The 15,550-nt window shown below is 34.9% G+C and overlaps 1 protein-coding gene and 1 long non-coding RNA gene across 9 annotated transcripts in view; one reads left to right on the forward strand and one right to left on the reverse strand.

Moving 5' to 3' along the window:
* Positions 1-12,427, reverse strand: part of MEF2C (myocyte enhancer factor 2C) — a 160,419-nt gene extending 147,992 nt beyond the window's left edge. For 3 of the 6 annotated variants that reach the window (XM_031447936.2, XM_031447949.2, XM_031447941.2), the window contains exon 1: positions 12,208-12,354. The gene's annotated coding sequence lies outside the window, so the exon portion shown is untranslated. Of the gene's footprint in view, positions 1-12,207 lie in introns of all 6 variants that reach the window. The other 3 variants (XM_031447986.2, XM_031447912.2, XM_010992498.3) reach the window with 2 other exon arrangements.
* The window catches only part of LOC105099638 (uncharacterized), a 140,478-nt gene that overhangs the window by 1,861 nt on the left and 123,067 nt on the right, over positions 1-15,550 (forward strand). For all 3 annotated transcript variants that reach the window (XR_010379104.1, XR_004135618.2, XR_010379100.1), the window contains exons 2-3: positions 9,121-9,229; positions 13,495-13,556. This is a non-coding gene — a long non-coding RNA (uncharacterized LOC105099638). The remainder of the gene's footprint in view (positions 1-9,120; positions 9,230-13,494; positions 13,557-15,550) is intronic.

The raw sequence follows: 15,550 nt of genomic DNA on the forward strand, positions 1-15,550 counted from the left end.
AAAGAATAAGGTGTATGGGGAATAACACTGTTTCCCAAACTGAAAATGTATTATTGGTAATGTCATAGATTCATAGAATGCCTTTTTAAAAAGAGTAATTGGCATAACATTGTGCTTACTTGTACTAAAAAAAATTCTGAGGAAATGGAATTATCCTTTTAAAATAACAGCTAAAAGCACTCTTAAGGTCAGAGAGGAAGGGTGTTACATAAGGTGAAAATTGTTAACAAAGCGTAATCTTCCTCAAATTTGATGACGATAGTATCAGATACATTGATTATGTCTTAGAGTGATATCACTGGGGTGGAATTTGACCAGAAACGTTAATAACATGAACAAAGCGTAATTGCAAATTACACTATTCCAGGCATGTAAGGCAACAGAACATATACACATTTAGAAACAAAGCACAAACTTTCTAACTTCAGTGCTTTGGTTGGTTGGTTGGTTTTGCCATGACTATCCCCTGTGTTTCTTACTGTTATTTGGAAGTGATATATTGGTGTTAATTCTGGGAGTTTATGATAATTAGCTTTTAAGTTAACCCTTAGTGAAGGACCACTAAGTGTTCAGATAAGAGTACTTATGAATGATACTTTTAAAACAAAATGATTTTTTAAAGCTTGAATTTCTCCAGAGCTGATGCATATTTGAATTATTGTCTTTATTTCTCTTATTAATTTACCATTTGTATGTGGTTCATGGTAGAAAGCGTTCTTCCCATTCTCCCTGAAACCTGATAACCAAAGAGAAAATCTTTGAAATTCTTCAAGTGCTTTCATATGTATTAGAAGCATGGACATATTTCCACAGCTGACTACCTAAAACGCTAGCCTGACTAGGGAGGCTCTATGTGGCCAAAAGCCAGTTGGCTCTATCCCATGGTAACTGTATGATTACACACGAGTTACTGAACCTCCCTTTGCCTCCGTTTCCTCATGAATAAAATGTGGAATGTAAAGTGCTACCTTCAAAACTTTGTTCTGAGGATTAAATGAGCTGTTCAGTGTGAAGCCCAGAGGTGGGAAAGCAGTCAGCTGCAGTGAAAGTTAGCCATTTCTGCTCTCCTGCGAGGAGTTGTACTTCTACACTGTTAAGTTCCATAGTGGGCTATCACCGTAGAAGTCGGAGAAGTAGATTGTCAGAGAGGTAGAGATTCGTTCTGCATGAGAGCTATTTGTGAGTTTTACCTTTAAGAGACAGAGGTTTCCTTAATCCTAAAATTTCCTGACTCAATGGCTGTCTGTTGCCTTATTTCCCTCTCACAAGATGGTGCCTCTGGGATACTTTTGGGCTTCTTTTGTCTGTATTTATTTGTTTATTCTCTCCCTGAGGGATGTTTCCTTATACTTGTTAGCTGCTTGGTTGTTGAAAAGGCACTGGAAACTCCATCTATCCTCTTTTCACCCTGCTTGACCTTTGGAATGCTGTTGTCAGCCAAGAAGACATTGATATCTTCAGTCTCCCGCTAGCTTGAATTCTTTTGGGCAGAGCCTGCTCAGATTATCTCCTGATGTCATTCCAAATGTCTGATGGCCATCTATGGCAACGGGGCTGGGCAGAGGCCTGCTGGGAAGGGGGAGCCCGTGGAATGCCTAATGGAGCATTCTGTCCAAGAGGGACCTAGAAGTAGTTCTCTGTTGGATGCATGATCAGCGGTAGAGCTATGTCTCAGGGACTGTTTGCCACTTCTTGAAAAACAGAAACCATAGCATTTTGCGTTTTTGGTTTGAATAAAGTCCCACTTGGGATGTGTGTGATTCCTCATGATTTCATGATAGGTGTAAGTATGTGCTACAGGAAAAAACAGACTCAAAAACATTATTAAGCAATTTACATCTGGTATTCATGCAAACTCTTCTCATTAGGAACACCAAGACAAAAGAATCTAGAAAGGAGAGAATAAAGCTACCACATTACCAATCCTCTCTATCTAGGTAATTTTCCAAATGATGGTATTTTACTTAGCTGAGAATGTACACATTTATTTCTAAAATATTTTATTTATAACTTAAAATTTTAAACCAAACCAAACAATATAAAGTTGTATTTTTTCAAGGCAATATCATGCATGGATTTATATGTTTCCAATACTCACTAGATTTAAAAACAATGAGATAACATAATTATATCTATATTCTAATTTACCAGAAAGAGGGAGAATTAATTTTCATTGTTTGGGATGAAGTCTGTCTAAATTATTTTGGAATATGATGAGAATTAAAAGTAAAATGCAATAAAACTTTAAAATTTAAGTCCATGATTAAAATCATTTTACCAGTGAGTACTAGTTCATTGAGTCAAAGATCCAAACCAAAAAAGGTCTGATCTCTTATAAAAGGTTTCTAAGATAAATTTGTAGTTAAATATTTCTGTATCAATAATATTCATATTGGTAATACAAAGATTTGTAGTATATGTGCAAAAATAATACTACCTTATTAGAATGTGGGTTAAAATAAGTAAGTTCAAAATGCATAACATTTAATGGCCACTCACTATTTGTCAGTATTGGATTAATACTGTATTAATTGCTTTGTAAACTTTACTTCTTTTTACCTAAGCAACAACCTTTCTGATAGGTACTACCATTCTCCCCGTCTTACAGATTTTAAAAACTAAAGCTTAGAGAGGTAACAGTACCTGCCCCAGGTCACATAGCTCGTAAGAGTCAGACAAAGGATGTGAAACCATGTTGATTTGTTTCCAGTAGATACCCTTAGCTACAATGCTATGCGGCTTCCTTATACTCATAAACTTTGCTCACTTATAGGGATGATGAGAGCAGGAAATGATATAATCGATATTTTTTCCCAGCCAGAAAATATTTCATAAATATGTGTCTAACCGTGTGTCAACCTCTTCAAGGCTCACACTTTGGGAAGCTCTTTGCTTATTTCAGTAATGGTGTCCTTGCATTTAAGTTTCTACAGAAATGTCCTTAGGAGTTTACTCTGCAATCTTAACAGTCTGTTGGCAAGTCATTATCATTAAGGATGAATTTGTTACTGAAACTAAATCCAAACCAAATGTCATGAACAAGGTGCTTGATGGAAACTATGATATGATTATAAAGCAGCAGATTATTGGATATCTGCTTCATAAATTGACACTAATCGCAGATATAAGATGGGAATTTCTAGGATGTCCCTGATATAAATGTGTAGCCTTTAAGGAGACATTTTGGCAACTAACACTCATAAAAGTTATGCTCATTTTTTTGAGAAGCCAGTTTCATTAATGAAAAGTTATATATCATGTATGAACATTGTGGGAAATACCTTTTCAGACAATGTACAACAGGATAAGGCCAGAGTGAAAGGATAGATAGAGACCCTGGATTAGAATCCAGGCTCAAACACTTAGTAATCATTTAACCTTTATTCTCTAAATATCCTCATTGTAAAATGGGGAAAGTTGCGGGACCTCCCCAGGATGATGATTTTGCTAACAAGAAGATGTGAAATTGTACTTGTATAGCCATTTAGTGCCTGGCATGTAGAAAACGTTCAATAAAGTTAGCTATCATTATACTATTTCACTTTCAAGGGCTATCCCATATTCCTGAAAAACATCTCAACATCAGTCATCTAACAAAATTTTAGACGATATTTTCTTTTCTATCAGCTTTCATGCTTCAAAGCAGTTTTATTTCATAAAAGCATTTCATATTTGAAATAAATATAAAACATACTTATGACAATATGTTGATCAAACCAATATGCATTATACCAAGAAGCCTTGCACTTTGGGGTGTCCAATTTCTAATATCCTCGTCAGTATTTTATATAACCTTTTCAGAGAATCTTTTTTTGTATTCATACTCGATTTGATCAGGCTTATGAAAATAATTATATTTGCCCAGAATAAGGCACCAAAATTTTATTTTTTAACTATATCAGACATCTTCTCAATTGCTTATTTATTACATAATCTCACACTTAAATTTATGGAACCTTGGCATAAATGTATAGAATTAGTGGCTTCCTATTAAATCTGAATTTTTAAGTCCTTTGTAATCAAGATTATGGGTGTGGTGCAGGCAAAATGGTAAGGTTGCTGAAGCTTGTCTTTGTATCACCATCTTCCCTCCACTCACCTTCAGCCAGTTCTCCTTTCACTCTGGCATGCTCCGCTCACTCAGCTGCAGTTTTAAAAATCAATAATAGCTCTTTATTGAGTGCCTCTATCTCCTCCCAGCCTCTCCCTGATATGACCCACAAGGTCCTTTCATTCCTCAGAAGCCTCTTTATGTTCCTGAATTCTCTTGGACTATGTTCTACCAGAGGAGCCAAGCACTCCGGCCACTTACTTTGTGATGCAGTAGCAATGTGTTATTCCTTTAAATGAACTTCTCTTCAGAAGTTTTCCGAAAAGAGTTCATAATCCAAAGGAATATCTGTGATTACACAAATTCTGCAAAATTCCTGCTGTGTTGGTCAGGAGATGCTTTGGGGAGGAGACTCTCAGTATGTCTCAGGTCCTGGTGTTCTGTCCTGGCTGCAAGTCAGTGAGAAGCCTGGCTCTTCCTTGAGGAAGACATTGTATTATTTTTGAAAAGGTTGGGATTGAAAGACAAGTTCTCTCTCAGCAAAATATCATGATTCTTGAACATTTGTCTACTTATTAGTTTTTTAAAAAATATAATATACTTTAGTTCCTGCTGCCCTGGTTTCCTTTTCTATTCCCTCTTTGCATAGGAGGCACACAGTTGCTGTGTGTCCCTTGGATCACCGCCTACTGTGTTGTGCAGTCCCTTCTGCCCCCACCCCAAAAGCCACCAGAGGTGTTGTTAGTGATTATTTCTTCAGAAATGTCTTGAAGGGAATATAAAAACCCTATGATAAGAATAGTGTTACTTCCTGGATGGAGGGAAGAATTTGGAAGGATTGGGGAGAGGTTCAAGGTTGGAGGGCAAAATGCATTCTGCCCTTTATCTCCTCTATGAAATCACTGGTAAAGCATCTTCCTGTGTGCAAAGATCGGGCACATCAATGAAATATGTCCCAACTTTGTATAGCATTAAACCTCTAAATATGGAGCATCCATATTAAATAGAGTATACTATATTCAGAAATGAAATATGAGTCTTAAGTAAACGAGTTTGAACACTACTTAAAGAGGGGTATGTAAGAAACATTCTTCAATTTTTGTGTTCCTTTTGATCCCTTTAGAAATAGCTAAATAGCTAATCAACAGATTTACTCCCATCTTTTCCATTTCCTTCCTTTTTCATCTTTATTTCTTTTGTCTTTCCTTCATCTTTTCTGCTCCATCTCTTTATTTTCAGTTGTAAATTTTTAATTTTCAGTTGTAAACTCAGTAAGGCCACACACACACACACACACACACTCTACTGGTTATTAACAATTAATCAGATTTTTTTTCTTGCTTTGGAAAGCTACATTTTCTATTTCAGAACCAGGGGGCTTTATTAATAATATTTTTCTATTTATCTGAATGACTTCAAAATAAAATACTACTAACAAATGAGCTTATTTCTAAATAATTGATGATTTATGCTATAGACAGTATGGTCATAGAAGAGTTTCTATGATTATTTTTGTTATTAATCACTATAATTACTCTTTGATTACAATGATGATTAACTCGCAGCCAGTAAAGCATGTGCTTATCTTGTTTATCTAGCATTTGTGAAGGATTTGTGTTCATCCAGCCACACATTCTCACCTTACCCTTATGTAACTGTGAGATTCTAGTTTGTGTAGCCTATGGCCACAAAGTGACTCACATACAGAAGAATAAAGCCTGCGGTTTCCCATACATTAACACTAGGCCAATAACCCTTTAAACTCCCTCGGTCAGTGATCACTGGTATTCTAAAGCTTCTAAAACTAGAATTCTAGTATTCTAAAACTGAATATGTTTGCATACATACTTCTCATATTAAACACTGTGTGTGCTTTTTTTTCATGACTTTCCTAAGGGGTCAGTTCAAGCCATTTTTCATATTTCAGGCTATACTATTTAGTGCCTGAAACCTCAGGAGAACTTGAGAATGAGTTTTGCCTTATCATTAGTATTGGGTGAACCTTATCATTTGCCAACCTACATAAAAAGAATGAAAAGTAATGAACTACTTAGGCAAAACTATATCAGACAGTAAATAAAAGTGGACATAGAATATCTGTAGCTGTGTCCGCATGTTCCCTTTGATCTCTCAGGGCCTGAGATCTCTAAGTGCTCATTTTCTTGCTACTGTAGAGCAGGGGAACCCACCGCTTAGAGAAGGCTCCAGTGAGGACTGAACAACCTAGCGCAGAGAGCAGGTTTTCAGAGTGCGTCAGATTCACGCAGGTTCCTGGGCCCCACCTCAGGTCCATGGAGCCTCAATCTCAGGGACCTGCATTTTAATTAACTCCTCCAGTGTTTCTTACGTACATTTTTTTTTGCAAGCCACTGCTTTAGTGTAGAGTAAGCATAAAGTCTTCCAAGTCCTAATCCTGCAGCCTTACCTTTTCTCCATCATTTGTTCCTGTTCTCCTGAATCATCTTAAGTTTCATGGGACTTTTAAGTTAGTGAACACCTTTCAAAATAGTAAGAATGAGAGTTCAAAATGGTATGAGTTTTCCCATTGCCTATCTTGGTTCATATTAAAACAAGCAAAAAAAAAAAAAAAGCCACATAGATTCCACCTATTGTAATGAGAAAACTGACTAAGCAACATGGGGAGCTAGTTCTCTGAAATTTCTGTGCATTTCTGAATGTCTTCATCTTCACTTATCTGAGGAGTAGCACCTATCTTTTCTTGGATGGAATATGCTCCTTGGATCCCAGAATCTCAGCAAAACCTTTAAAATGGGCTTTGGATCCAGGGACCTCTACCTGCAGTGACAGCTGGCCCACAAACACGTGCGTATTTCAGTGACTGTCAGTGGCTGTGAGCCGAGATTCGCTGCACCCAGGACTAGCGCTTGTTCTTGATCACTTAAGAAATGTGGCTTTTCACCAAAGCGACTTCCAATCAATACAAATGTTCCTTATCACCTCGGTAATTACCTCGGTCTGCCCAGCAATCATGAAGGGCCTTCACAACACTGGCATCCCAGGCAACACGGCAGTCCACATTCCCAGCCTTTTAACCTCTCTCCATCCCCAGCTGCTGCTATTAACCTTTCTGGGATTCAGATATTTTTATCACTTCAGATTAGGGGTTCTCCGCCACGCCTGTTTCTCGTTCCAGTGTTTTTCTGACACGAGCAAACATATTCACATACTGGCTTACAGCATTGAGTGTGGTGAATTTTTTTTTCTTTCATTAAAAAAGTCTCCCATTGTATGAAACTAAAAACATTAAATGACTATTAAATCCTTTGTGTCAACTCAGCCTTAGAGAGCACACTGGAAACTTCAAAGCTATATAAATAATATCATTTTGATGGTAAGACCTTTCATGTTTTGTTGCCAGGGCACCCAAGTGGGAAAAATATGGCCAGCTGGTCAGTAGTGTATTACAAAGTGATTTTGTTTTGCCCACTGATTTCATAGGTTAATACTGGTGTTAGTTTTAATACTTGGAATGCTGACATGGTGAGCTACTTACAGCAATAAGGAGAGGGCAGAGCATGCCACTGCAGAACGGAACCCACCAGTAAGGTCCAGAGTCCTTTTGGGACTTCACACACAGCAGAGGATACGCCTTCTTATTGGATAACTGAAACTTCCTTTCCTCTGATTTGCACACAGCCTAGCAAGAGTCTCATCCGTTCAGTAGCCTCTCAGAGGTTACATGATCTGTTTCCAGTTACAAAATTACTAAGCAGTGCAAACAGAGACTACAACTCAGAGCACCCTACTTCTGCTCTGGTGCTTTGTGGACAGCACTCTTCAGCTTTGAGGAGAAAACATTTATGATCCTTCAAAGGCAAACAAGGGACAAGTCATCATTCACTTTCACTAACAGTCATTTGAGATACAGGGAGATGGTTAAATTTATTTGAAAGTCCTGTGATTTTGCATATTTTGCTTTGACACCCCTGTCTTTCTCAGTTGTTAGAAATGGATATTATTTACTGATTATTTTGCTTGCAGTTGATTTACATACTGTTACTGCGTATTGTTAAATGGTTTGCTGATTAATGACTAATGTTGATTTGGACTAAATGTAATAGAATAAGCAAATTCATTTGTAAATTTAGATATATAATTTAGTTGCTAAATGGTATCATAGAGATGTTGGAGATTATTTTAGACTAATCCCTTGCAAGGAAACCCTTTCCACAATTTCCTCCCATATCCTATATCAATGTTTTAAGCTTCCCTCTCCTTTTTTAAAAAAAATGTGTTTGCATGTCTGGATTTTAAAGCAAACACTTCTCACAGGCAAATATTGCTCCAAAGCCTAGGGTTAACATAAATTATTTAAAATTCAGAACATGGTAGATATCTCCTAAACAATTCCTTTTCTGAGGGTCAGAAAAAATTAGGTATTTAATTTGAATATATTTTCATGACCTTGACTGAATCAGTATGTTGTGGAGCATTACCAACAAATTATATTATAACAATATAAAATATTAATATAATTAATAATTATTTGAATAAATATCAGATGCTTATATTAATGCAGGATTATTGAGTTAAAGAATTTCTGAACTGTTAGGAAACACTTGCTGATGAAGCTACTAGGATCCAGAGAGGTTTAGTAATGAACACACATACATATAAGCTAGTTAGTTGTTGGGTCAGTTATATGAACTGTTTAATATATTCTGCACTTGAGTATTATGCATATGCTTATGTGTTGGTATATTTGGTATTTTTAATTATTCTCTATTATTTCAAAAAAAAATTTCAACCTGAACTTTTCATTTCTCATTCATCTAAACATATATGCTGCCATTGATTATTTTTTATTTCTGCTACTTCATGTGCACCTTTAGTATTTTCAGTTTAAAATCAACTTAAATAGTAAAGAGAACCTAAATGAGAATTCATACCATAGAAATTTTAATGTGTTTATGTTTTTTTTAAACTACATTTTAATATACTCTGGTAAATCTGTACTTCTCTAAAAGGTATTACATTTTGTGACTGAATATGCTTCTCCAAAGGAATGTAATTCACATTAATTTTCATGTGCTCTTTTTTACTTATAGTGTGACAGTCCACATGTTTAAGTCTAATAGAAGGCAAAAAAAATCACTGGATATGAAGGTGGGACACAGACCCAAGCCTGCATCTACATTCTCACATTGATGATCTTAGGTAACTTTCATTTTTGTGCTTCTGTTTCATTTTCTTTAAAATGAGTAGTTGAAAGCTTCAAAGACTCTTGCAAAGATTCCATGAACTTAAAAGAAGATTTGATTGAAAGAAATGTGTGGGCATCATTACCTGGCTGCCCAGTATTTTCATGGATACACACTCATTACATTTATCTGAAGTTCCTTTAAGGAAATTAACTCTTTGTCGGTGTGAGATATGGACATTGAGAGAGGTAGGGGAGGTAGGAAAAGGAAGGGGAAACAAGTTAGTGACAGAGGAGGGATGGTAGATGGTGGAAATTATTCCTCTTTTACTTCTTTATATCTACAGTCTAGTTATTCCTATTTGAAAACCTGCTGGCACCAGGTATTATCAACAGGGATGAGTAATATGTAATTTTTATCTTTACTGGGTTACATTTGGCTCACAGACAGTTGACAGCTGTCAGTCAGGTGGCTGGTCAATGAGGAGATACATATAAAGCTGCCAAAATTTTTGTTTCTTTAAATACTTACAAGTAAACCATTTTAGCTGGAAACTTCTTTGTCCTGAAATTAAATAGATTGATATTCAGAATACAATTTTCTGGAATTGAGTGCCAGGAGAACCAAGATTTTCCCTATGAATATATAAGGTAAAGAAAATGTTTTTCAAATGTCTTTCTGAAATGGGAGAATAATTAATTTTTCTCCACTATAAATAAGCTCTCCTTAACACATGAACATATATTGCAAATAATACTTAAAGTACATGTGTTTTAAAATTAAACTTTTAGGGCATGTATGAGTCATTGCAACTTTAAGCCACAGTTTCTGACTAAGACTTATTAAAATAAACCATTCCCATACATTGAGGGAGTTGGCGTAGGTATTTTCCTGACAGGAAAGTTGAAGGTTTATCAGAAGGACAGACATGTAGCTGCATGGCAAACAAGTAATTAAAGCTTCTTCTCATAATTAAAAGAAATATAATGGAATTTTAGATTAAGCCCACAATTTAGAGCATAGTTAAACTTATAAATTTTAGTTATTTAGAAATATTTGGGCTATACCTAACATTGTTTCTTACAGGTTCAGTCACACTTAAGTAATTCATAAGAGTCAAAAAAAATAGTTTGGAAGAACTTTTGTATTGCTTGTACTTAATGTTAATGAAAGACAGTATTATAATTATAGCTAATTGTATTGCACATAAAAACTCAAATGTAATTTTGAAGTTGACTTAAGAGTGTATGTTCAGTTTTGCAATAATTAGTCATCTTTAAAAGCAAGTGCTTGATTCTTTAGGAATATGTATTTAACAGACCAGATAAGTAAAAAAATTATCGTTTGCATTGAGTACATACTCATTCTTTAAGAGATAATGTTAACTAAAAAATTCAGTGACCATGGTTACTCAGGTGCCAGAATCAATATACTGAAGATTTAAAATATCACACAAAAATAGCAATGAATCACAATGTATTTCTTTTTTAAAAAATAAGAGGTTTTAATTTTCTGAACCGTATTCTGCATTTAGTAATTTATTATGGAAATCAGATTTGGGTTTCAGTTTTTTAAAATATGGGTTCACTGAAATGTAGATAAGATTATGTTTCAAAAAATTAGATTTTTTGGTGGGGTAGATCATTTCTGGTAATTATTATACCACAAATATTTCATAATTTTAAACAGCAATTAACTCAGTCTGATAGAGTGTGATACATATAAATTCAGGACATACCCGTATCATCATTGATTTGAAACTTGTTTTAGATACTGTGGGTATTAAAAAAATCTTACTATTTTCCCACTATGTGACTATGTATTAAGCATGCAGATTGAAAATTATTTATGAGATCATCAGAATAAGACAATTGCTTCACAGTATTCATTTATATTGGTGGGAGCATTTCTCTTCTTAAGCACCAATTCTACCCCCCACAGCCCAGAAAATTGATTTTCTGCATCATAATTTATAGCATTCTTGCTCAATGTATGCTGTGTGTCTTTTACATTCATTAGTCCATGTTGCTTGTGAATATGGATTTTGGTTATTAAAATGGTTTCATATGTTTACTATGTATAGTCCCTAGCTTTGAGCTCCTTACTTGCTTAAATAAATGTTTTCAATTTGCTATAATACAACAATTTGTAGAGAAATGCTGTGAAGCATAGTTAAAAGAATGAATCCTTGAAATAGAATCTCTTTTTAAAAATATGTCCTAACATGTGGTCTCACTTTTCCATGTTTTGCATTAATTAAAGTCCTATTCTGAAAAAAATATTTTTGCCTAAACTTTTGAATTCACAAAATAAAAATACCAAATATATAAATGTACTAATTTTGGAAATCAGTGACGTAAAAACATGCGTTAGTACTGTATTGATTGTTCATTCCAAAGATTTTTCTCTAAAGAAACTCTTTGTAAAGTTATGAGAAAATGTTGCCACTTTCATTATTAAACATTCTGTGCAATACATGTTTTAAAAAAATGTATTACAATAAAATTAATTTCATATTCTCTCTAATCATATTCCTGTCACATGCACACATGAAAAATACTAGCACGTGAAACATTTGAAAAGAGCATGTACCATTTCACATTTTTATTTGGAGATTTATTGAAAAATAACATTTTATTTGGAATGAATAGATTATGACAGAATTAGGTAAAGGGATGAAATAGTATTTGTGTATTTATTTGGATAGTCTAATATCATATATATAATTAATTCTTCATTTTTAAGATATTGAAGATAGTGATGAAAGAGACCCACATTAAAAATATAAAGTATAACCTTTCTTTAACTCTGAAAAATTGTCAAATGGTAATAGCCCTACTTTCTACAACAGATAAACCCACTATTGAGTTAGTTGGCTCTGATTCCAGTGGTCTCCTCAGTGTTCTGAATGTAGGTACCTCAGCAGTGCCTCTTCCAAGATAACAAAATCAACTTTTAGAGATTAAAAAATATATTTTGGCAATTGAAACTCACCAGTGCCTTTCTGCTTCTCCAGGAAGTTGTACCCGTCAGCACCTGCTGAGGGCTTTGTTGTCCAAACTCTGACAGGTAAAAAAATTCCTGTAGAATAAAGCCAGACCAGCTGGCTTTGAAGAGAAACCCCCCAGTTTGGGCTGCGTTTGCCTCCTCTCCTTTTCTATGAAGACCCAGGCTTTCCCCCCTTGATCGTCAAGCCGTAAGATGCGTGATCCCTGTGCACAAGTGTCTGGCAGGCCGAGGTGCACCTGTTCCTGTCACTCTGGGGTAAATTTAGCTGTAAAGGTATCACTGACAAGCAGACCTTTGTCAGTGCTGGCAGAAGAACACAGAATTGCTTTTCTCCCCTCCCCCCTTCCAAGCCCCTTTGCTGCCAGTTCAAATGGAAAATATCAACTCGGAAGTCTATCCAAAAATCGTTCCTAAAAAATGAGATTGCTTTCATATGGTAAAAAGTAAGTTCCCCTATTTCACACAGACTTTAAAATTACATTTCCAAGAATAATCTTGGAATAAGACGAGTTTTTGTTCAATTAATTGTGGCTGGAAACTTTTTAATGGAAACATAGCACACACTTACTTCACTCCAGGTTATTAAATTGTGTTAAGCATTAAAAGCAGTTGCCATTCTTTGCTGTAGCTCATTTGTTCTTTTCGATCCAAAGAAATATTAGGTTAAAAACTTATCACATAGAAGGGATTAATCACGCTACCAAAATTAGAAAGCGTGTAGTTCTGAGAGACTCAATGTCCAAATTGTATGCTCATGGCACTTACACTGTTGAGAATGGAGGATCCCAGTACAACATTTAAAATGGCAGCTGATGTCTGTGGAAGCGTTGGGTGTTTAGGAGTGGGCCGAAGCTAGAGTTCTCTTACTCTCTGGTTAAGGTAAGGACATTTATCATTTATGTGAATTTTTTAGATTGATTTCTTTATTGATAGTTTGAGAGCATTTCCTTTTGAAGGAAAAGAGAGAGGCAGGCAGTGTTCATTGATATGTCTGACATAAATATAGTAGTCAAGATATATAAAGCAGCACAAGAAGTAATGTGCTTAGCCTCGGCATTCTGAGTTTCTACTTTAATAATTATGTTTTCTTAAGTGGTGTTAAAAAGAGTTGTGCAGAATACCTGTTCTACCATATTATTGCTGTTTACAGCCGTTGGGTGTGATGAGGAAAAGAAATCTGGGTCAAAATAAAAAATGCTTTGTAAAATAAACAAAGTTCCTATTTACTTACTATGCATAAACAGCCACTCACTAAGCCTCATTTCTCCACAGGGCACCACTTTCAGATAAAAACATAGACCTGAATGGCATCATCCAGTATCCAAGGAAACCATGTAAGTACCCCTCTCACTGTGTACTTCTCTTATTCAGAGTTTAAAAGCTAGCTGAGTACTGAATAAGTGAGTGTTTTTATTTAATAATTATACGGGAGGTACTTTTTAGGAGCTTGCTAAAAAGAAACAGGTTCTTTGTTATGTGCATCATAACAAAACCCTTATGTTTTTCATCATATTTCATAAAATTATGTGTTTAGTCACAATCTCTCCACCAATTCTCATCCTAAGTTACAAACAGCTACTCAAAGTCCTAATGAATTGGGAGTTTCAAACTTTTCTAAAACTCATTAGTGTCTGAGAAACAGTGTTTCAGAGGCCTTGTGCCAGGAGCAGTTACCTAATTGTAATGAAACTTTTTCAATTTTAAAAATTAAGAAAAAAATTGCTTGGAAAGTAATACTTTATTGGTAAACATTTATAGCAATTTATTTCTTTTTAGACTTTACTTGGGGAGTAAGCAAGTGAGCAGAGATGAGGTTAAGTATTTAGACAGCACAAAGAATTTTGAAAAAAGTATAATTTCAGAGATGCAAAAATCTGTTTGCATAAAGGTTCGGGAGGTTGGCGTATTATTTTCATTCAGTCTTTCTTTGATAAAGATTATATCACTCAGTGTCTCTGCTAAATTAAACCCTTTACTTGGTAGAAGGACCTGGCTAGGCTGTGAGGTTTTTTTTTTTGATGCTAGTTACAAACTTCGTAAATGTGGAGTTGGAGGCCTGAAGTGCTGCCCTCTAAACTAGAAATTCCTCGCCACAAAATAAAGATTGGACCATTGCTGGGTAAACTTGGAAGCAGAGCAGGGTTAGAATAGACGGTTACAAAGAAAGAAAATGCAAAGTGAAAGAGAAGACCAGTTAATGTTATACTTCTGTATCTTGAGGAAACGGAATTTTTAAAAATCCCATTCTCCTTGTAGCACGAAGAAAAAGGAAATCTACACTGCGATTCTTGTAGCAGAATTTTAAGTGTTTACATTGGAATATAGAGTTTTCTGGAAAGATCATTTAAATTCAGTCAGTTTAATTCAACCTCTTATACCAAAGGAAAAATTGGCTTGATAGAAATAAATTGATATCTGCACATCAGTTCACCAGTGGTGGTCTCTCTAACAAAGACCATCATTATTCAATAGAACTTTCTGTGATGATGAACATGTTCTGTATCTGCACTGTCCAGTGTCAACACATGTGTCTCTTGAGGACTTGAAATGTGGCTCGTGTGATGGAGTAACTGAGTTTTGAGTTTTATTTAATTAGTTTAAATTTATATAGGCCAAATAAAAAAGTAAATAAAATACATAGGCCATATGTGACTAGTGGCTACTATACTATTATTTTGCTCTTATCAGAAATTAAAATACTCCCTTGCAAAGTCTTTTTAATCCTTTGTAGATTAAACTATCAATTTTTATATTTGCTTTAATACTTGAATTATTGTTGGCATTGAAATTTTTTGTAGCATTTCCCAGAGATGACAGTTTTTAATATGGTTAGTGGGAAGACATTATAATATTGTTTTATAAGCCTAGGGTAGCAACTTTTAAAATGGTCATTGCAAGCAAGACTGTCTGTAAAAAGAAAAACACCTTAATGGGAGTTCTAACTATAATCATAAATATTTTGAAAAATGCAGTTAGAATTTCTGCAGTATGTAGTACATCCTTACAAATACTTCTGAAAATGTAACCAGCCTATGTAAATGCCCACTGGCCTTGATTCTCCAAAGTTGATTCTGTTCCCAAAGTACATCTCAGGTTTTAAATCTGCTCCCATGGGCTTTTTTGCATTCAATGAAAATGAACTTTAGGGTGCATGTTGATATTTTAATAATAGTACTAGTACAGTAATATTATAGACAGAATAATTACCTAAAAATACTGAGAATTTTAAATTTACATTGATTTTTTAAAAAAAATTTGTAAATCAACTCATTCTTGATTAAGAAATGAGTTATATGTAGGATATTGGTTTTTTATAGGATATTAAACT

This window comes from Camelus dromedarius, chromosome 3, assembly GCF_036321535.1.
Source record: "Camelus dromedarius isolate mCamDro1 chromosome 3, mCamDro1.pat, whole genome shotgun sequence".
Taxonomy (NCBI): domain Eukaryota; kingdom Metazoa; phylum Chordata; class Mammalia; order Artiodactyla; family Camelidae; genus Camelus; species Camelus dromedarius.